The sequence below is a fragment of the Carassius auratus genome, chromosome 41 (assembly GCF_003368295.1).
Source record: "Carassius auratus strain Wakin chromosome 41, ASM336829v1, whole genome shotgun sequence".
NCBI classification, from domain to species: Eukaryota; Metazoa; Chordata; class Actinopteri; order Cypriniformes; family Cyprinidae; genus Carassius; species Carassius auratus.
Window position 1 is genome coordinate 2,255,833 of NC_039283.1, and position 7,111 is coordinate 2,262,943.

Sequence of the window (7,111 nt, forward strand, 5' to 3'; positions counted from 1 at the left end):
CATATGCAAATACCACAAAACAAATCTTCTCGTCCTGCATGGTGCAGTCCGGTTGCCAGCAGTGGCCCACGCAGCTAAATAGATGCCTATATTAACTGTTACCAAGTCACAAAATGAGTGAGAGCACAATGAAGCTCATTGTTGTGTAACACACTCATGATTCTAATGAAGGACTCAGATAACTGGAAACAAAAGGAACGAAGGTAATGAGACAATCAAAGCACAATGACATGTATGGCTAAAGTGCACTCAGCCTTGTGATATGCAGGGTATAATAGTCAGAAAATGAGGAGTGTCAAATAAGTTCACTTCACATGTGTTCATTAATGCTTCTGTCTGTTCTGAAAATAGAGTCTAGCTCTCTTTCCAGTTAGTAAAGGAGTAAATCAATAAAAAACCTTAACTAATTGCACTTAGGAAGCAAATGTAAATCAAAATGGCAGCTTAGAGCTTTAAGCATGTTTCACTGTTGCAATAATGAGCTAATTAGATATATAATAAAATTGCATTAGTCAGATGAAAGAGATGACTGGTCTATAGAAAAGTGCACAAGCCTTAAACTCCAGCTGAATCATACATGACCCCGGACCACAAAACCAGCCGAAAGATTTATACATCATATGAAAGCTGAATAAATAAGCTTTCCATTGATGTATGGTTTGATAGGATCGAACAATATCTGGCTGAAATACAACTATTTGAAAATCTGGAATCTGAGGGAGCAAAAAAGTCAAAATCCTGAGAAAATCGCCATTGAAGTTGTGCAAATAAATTCTTAGCAATGCAATATTACTAAAATAAAAAATTCAGTTTTGATATATTAACGGTAGGAAATTAACAAAATATCTTCATGGAACATGATCTTTAATAAATATCCTAATGAGTTTTGCCATAAAAGAAAAATCTATTTTTTTTTTTTTACTAATACAATGTTTTTTTTTGTTTGTTTTTTTTTGGCTATTGCTAAAAAATATACCCCAGCGACTGGTTTTGTGGTCCAGGGCCACATTTTTCTTTTTACTGGGACAAATCCATGAGACCCCTCAGTCAGGGACAGCTTTAAATGTACTTTGGTTTTAATCTACTGCCTTCCTGCTGTGTCTTAATCATGCAGAATCTGCTAGAAAATGTTTCTTGCATAGAACGCAACTTGTATGTACTCCCCAGTCTGTGCGTATGCCACTGTTTTTTCTAGGTAAATACACACTAAAATGCTGTTGTTTATTACTGTTGCATTGGTGTCTCACACGTGATCTCAAAACCTTGCATATTTTCACATTCCACTGCCAAGGGTCTCACCTTTTTAAACACAAAAATAAGTTTTCTATAAACCTGCCCTTACATTTACATTTTACATTGATGTATTCGGCAAAGAAACTTGTATTGCATTGATGGAATACATTTTAATCAGTTTCATCATGTATTCCCTGTTAATCAAATCCAAGATGCTGGCATTGCAAAGAAAGTGCATATTTTATAGTTTTTAGTGGTAACTGACAGGATTTCGTAGATTCTGTATTGAACCCAGAAATTTAATTTAAGAAGCCAGAAATGGTTATGAACTAAAAGGCAGACTTATTTAGATGGAATAAAATTTGACTTTTGGCAGACTTAATTCCTCAGCTTCAGAAACTGGCTTCAATATTCACACAACTTAGAGCAGTAACAAATAATGCAACAATTATTCCTGTTCTCCTGTTGACTAAAAGCACATAATCTTTGCAATTTACAAGAAATTGCAGACACAACCTCCTCATGCAGAGAACGGAACAAGGGAAAACAGTGACATGGGATAGTCAATGTAGAACTTGGAATGGCTTTCCTTTCTCCTTACCCATTGCTTCCACATCAGTTAACCGCTAGCCTACTTTCACAGCTTCCATTTTTAATGAGTTTCTCCAACACCAGCACCGGAGCTCACCAGTCAACAAGACTGTCACATCCACAAGAAACCCACGTCAAAGGAACACAGAGTAATTGTAATAAATATTGAAAGAGTACTGGTTTAGTGGCCTTCAGACATGGCAGCAGCTGGTTCCTGGCTCTGAGTTCCTACAAAATTTATGCGGGTGACTCTTCAGACATCATCAGAAAACAATGTGTATCTAGATAGCAATACAGTATTTTATTAAGGAGTAAGTCTGAACTTTAGTGCTCCAGATGTGTGGAGTAATTAAAGTCAGTCCATCACTTTGTTTTCCTGATATTCGTACATGCTAGAGTCTCAAAGACAGATTAACACAAACATGCAACTAGTAACAGGGTTATTGAAGACGATTTGGTCATAAGAAACATGGTGAATTAACAGGCCTCACTAAAACAAAAGACATCACACTTACCTCCACACATAATCACTCTGGCATGGGCTCAATCTCCCACTGGGAAGCGTGGTATTGGATCTAATTTCCTTTCTGCAGGCAGGCTGTAGGACACACCTGTGCTTCTCACGGGTCCAGCACACAACTTCAGGGCGAAGGAACCTCTCCAGGAAAACATTACAAAGTCCCAGAACCTTCTTTAGTTCAGAGCGAGTCATATCACCCATCAGAAATGAAAAAGTGCATTTATTTTATTGTTTTTTCTGGGAGGAGCTTGACGTGTTTGGCTGTTCGCAGAGCATGACACAGGCAGTTAATTTGGAAACTTAATTAACCTAAGATTTATCTATCGCCAAAAAAGGTGGTAATAAGAGTGTTCCATGAATAGTCCTAAAAACGATGATATGGGATGGCATTTTTGAACTTCTAGTTACATCGTCTCAAAGTCATTATATATATATATATACATATATATGTACACAGTATATATACATATACAGTATTGTTCAAAATAATAGCAGTACAATGTGACTAACCAGAATAATCAAGGTTTTTCGTATATTTTTTTATTGCTACGTGGCAAACAAGTTACCAGTAGGTTCAGTAGATTGTCAGAAAACAAATGAGACCCAGCATTCATGATATGCACGCTCTTAAGGCTGTGCAATTGGGCAATTAGTTGAATTAGTTGAAAGGGGTGTGTTCAAAAAAATAGCAGTGTGGCATTCAATCACTGAGGTCATCAATTTTGTGAAGAAACAGGTGTGAATCAGGTGGCCCCTATTTAAGGATGAAGCCAACACTTGTTGAACATGCATTTGAAAGCTGAGGAAAATGGGTCGTTCAAGACATTGTTCAGAAGAACAGCGTACTTTGATTAAAAAGTTGATTAGAGAGGGGAAAACCTATAAAGAGGTGCAAAAAATGATAGGCTGTTCAGCTAAAATGATCTCCAATGCCTTAAAATGGAGAGCAAAACCAGAGAGACGTGGAAGAAAACGGAAGACAACCATCAAAATGGATAGAAGAATAACCAGAATGGCAAAGGCTCAGCCAATGATCACCTCCAGGATGATCAAAGACAGTCTGGAGTTACCTGTAAGTACTGTGACAGTTAGAAGACGTCTGTGTGAAGCTAATCTATTTTCAAGAATCCCCCGCAAAGTCCCTCTGTTAAAAAAAAGGCATGTGCAGAAGAGGTTACAATTTGCCAAAGAACACATCAACTGGCCTAAAGAGAAATGGAGGAACATTTTGTGGACTGATGAGAGTAAAATTGTTCTTTTTGGGTCCAAGGGCCACAGGCAGTTTGTGAGACGACCCCCAAACTCTGAATTCAAGCCACAGTACACAGTGAAGACAGTGAAGCATGGAGGTGCAAGCATCATGATATGGGCATGTTTCTCCTACTATGGTGTTGGGCCTATTTATCGCATACCAGGGATCATGGATCAGTTTGCATATGTTAAAATACTTGAAGAGGTCATGTTGCCCTATGCTGAAGAGGACATGCCCTTGAAATGGTTGTTTCAACAAGACAATGACCCAAAACACACTAGTAAACGGGCAAAGTCTTGGTTCCAAACCAACAAAATTAATGTTATGTGGCCAGCCCAATCTCCAGACCTTAATCCAATTGAGAACTTGTGGGGTGATATCAAAAATGCTGTTTCTGAAGCAAAACCAAGAAATGTGAATGAATTGTGGAATGTTGTTAAAGAATCATGGAGTGGAATAACAGCTGACAGGTGCCACAAGTTGGTTGACTCCATGCCACACAGATGTCAAGCAGTTTTAAAAAACTGTGGTCATACAACTAAATATTAGTTTAGTGATTCACAGGATTGCTAAATCCCAGAAAAAAAAAATGTTTGTACAAAATAGTTTTGAGTTTGTACAGTCAAAGGTAGACACTGCTATTTTTTTGAACACACCCCTTTCAACTAATTGCCCAATTGCACAGCCTTAAGAGCGTGCATATCATGAATGCTGGGTCTTGTTTGTTTTCTGACAATCTACTGAACCTACTGGTAACTTGTTTGCCACGTAGCAATAAAAAATATACTAAAAACCTTGATTATTCTGGTTAGTCACATTGTACTGCTATTATTTTGAACAATACTGTATATGTACACAGTATATATATTTATGGGTTTTTGGTTAAATGCCTGAAAAGGGTCTGTAGTTCACATATCTTCACATTTTATTCTATGACACAAAATACATCTGTAAAAAAAAAATGGAAAAAGTCTGCAGATTCCTGAGACGTGGTGTTGAAAATTCAGTTCTAATTTTATGTATACCTCATGCCATTTACTTTACTAAAACATTTATATGAGCTGTCATGATGATGGTGTGAAACCACTAACAGGATTCCATATTCTCTGTCTATCTTTGCAGCAAGACATTACATTGCAAAAGCGGGATGCCGAATGCCCATGGCGCAAACACAGAGAAGGTCTAATTGAGAGTTTGTTGACAGGCTGGTGGCACAATCCCAGTTTTGCTCCTTTCAAACTGAAAGGCTACAGATCTATGCTCGATTCTCTGATTCAGCAATTAAACCCGCTCGAAAACATCCAGAATACAGACTCGAATGAACTCGATGACCCTTAAGCTGCATATTTAAGATCACACACATAGAACTCAACACAACGAATGCTGATTAGGGGGTAATTCATTTTGCTCTACAAACACAGTCGTGGCTCTTTGAAACTGGAAAGGGAGGCTATCATCTCAGCAATTCTCCCGGTAATGTTGTCTCCTCCATTAAATCCACAGGAGCTCTTGCTTAACATTCAATCTTTACAGCACAAAACAGCTCCTCCTCTCCAACTACTCTTCATGCAGAACCATGAGAACTGTTACCATGGAAACGTCCTTTGAGATATAGTGCGGCTGCACAAACATGAAATGCTTAAATGCCTCCATCAAGCACGTATCGAACTGAACCAACGCTGCTTGGACTACAAGGGAAGTATCCTTTATATCCAATCGAGAACGCACAGGCGCCTACTGTTTCTGGTAGCCCAAGAGCTCGAGCCATCTGCACATCACACACAGGCTGTCAGTGTTTGTTGTTTTAATTCAAAGTCTTTACAACTGGGGTTTCGCAGTTCCACAGAAAACATTCAAGAACAAACTGAACATTTAGCCTTCTGTACTAGCTGTAACTGTAAACCAGACAGGTTTGATCCAAATCTGGTAATGCACTTGGCATATATCAAGTGCATTCAAGGTATACAGCATCCAGGAAATCAATGCTATAACTTCCATATAACTAATTTTAGACTAGGCGTATATGGGCTTTGCCAAGCTGTCCTCGTTCCTTCCATGCAGCCACACAGCCTGCGGCACTGAGCAGAGCACTCTTTTTTTCGATTCACACATCTATGGATCTGCCACCATGGTTACAGCGGTGAAGGATGACGACTGATGGATGAACACACAAGCAAGAATGAGGTGAGAGACAGAGATGGAGAGAAAGAAAGGAAATGAACCAGGGCGGAAAAACGAAGTCATAGCGGAAGAGGAAACCTGCTAAAAACCTGGGGAGGAAAATGGGTTGAAAATAGGGAGATGATGAGTGAGAAATGATGTGACAAGTTCGCCTGAGGAGTGACCGCATTGTCTCGCTGGCGATGGCAGAACTGCTGAAGCTCAAGGAAACAAGTGTTATTGGAAGTGTTAGAATTATGAACCATCTAGACGAGTACCTATCGTACATATACAATAACCAATATGGGTTATCAGATGTAGACAGCAGAGGGGTTCGGACAAAATAACCAATAGCCTACTTTTACCACCATTTGCCTTTAATACAGCTTCCAATACTTGAATAGATTTCTACAACTTCTGAATTGTTTCCAGTTGAATGTTGTCCATCAGAACATTTACCAGTCGCTTAAAGATGTTGTAGCAGATGATCTGCTTCTCACTCTTTATTGGTGTGTTCAGTTTTAGCAATCGCCATTCTTTTATTGACTTTGTGTAGGTCTTAGCTGTTAACAAGGCGATAATTGAAGTAATTAATAGTAATAAATCTACCTATATATACAAAGGTATGTAATGTGAAAAAATGTGCAATGTCAAGACTGCTTGTAATTCTCTGACATCAAGCAGAATGGCCATTTCTCTGTTATTATGCCAGCAGGCACAAGTATTAGTCTAATAATAATCTGAACTAACACCATTAATAAGCTTTAACATTCTTTGAAAACACCATTTCCCACCCTTTATTCTCATTCACCAAGAAACAAACGACAATGAAAAGTGGAGACAACAATTCCGGAAATCTGTGCCTTGTGCTTTTACAAAAGCTGCATCGGAGTAAAGGAGCTGTTCAATATCTCTCAGAATCACTGGGCGTTTAGGTACGCCTCAAGCTAAATTTTATGACCTGGGCCTCATCTGGTATCATTACACCGAACATAAATAACAGCAGTAAATGTTTCACATGGAGGCAGTGGGGTGCTCAAACACCAAGGTGACAAAATCTAATCTACATATGAGAACACAGTTTAAATCACCATCATCTGATTTTGAAACTAAATGAAGTCACATGAGATTTATCAGCCTTTCTTGAAATAAAAAATTAAACAAAACATCCCAATTCTCATTTGAAATGGGTTAACTAATTAATGGCAAACTACTCTCCATTCAAATAAAACTAGTTGTTCCAAACTTAATATTGCAAATTCAATTTATATTTGCAGTTCTGTATTCATGTCTTAAAAAATTAGAAATAACCACCACATTGAGATTTTCCACAAATAAAGATTTGAGAAGCTGCA

At 38.3% G+C, this 7,111-nt stretch overlaps 1 protein-coding gene across 1 annotated transcript in view; it reads left to right on the top strand.

Annotated features, from left to right (window-relative positions):
- LOC113059477 (collagen alpha-6(VI) chain-like) overlaps window positions 1-7,111 on the top strand; it is a 1,020,620-nt gene that overhangs the window by 746,026 nt on the left and 267,483 nt on the right.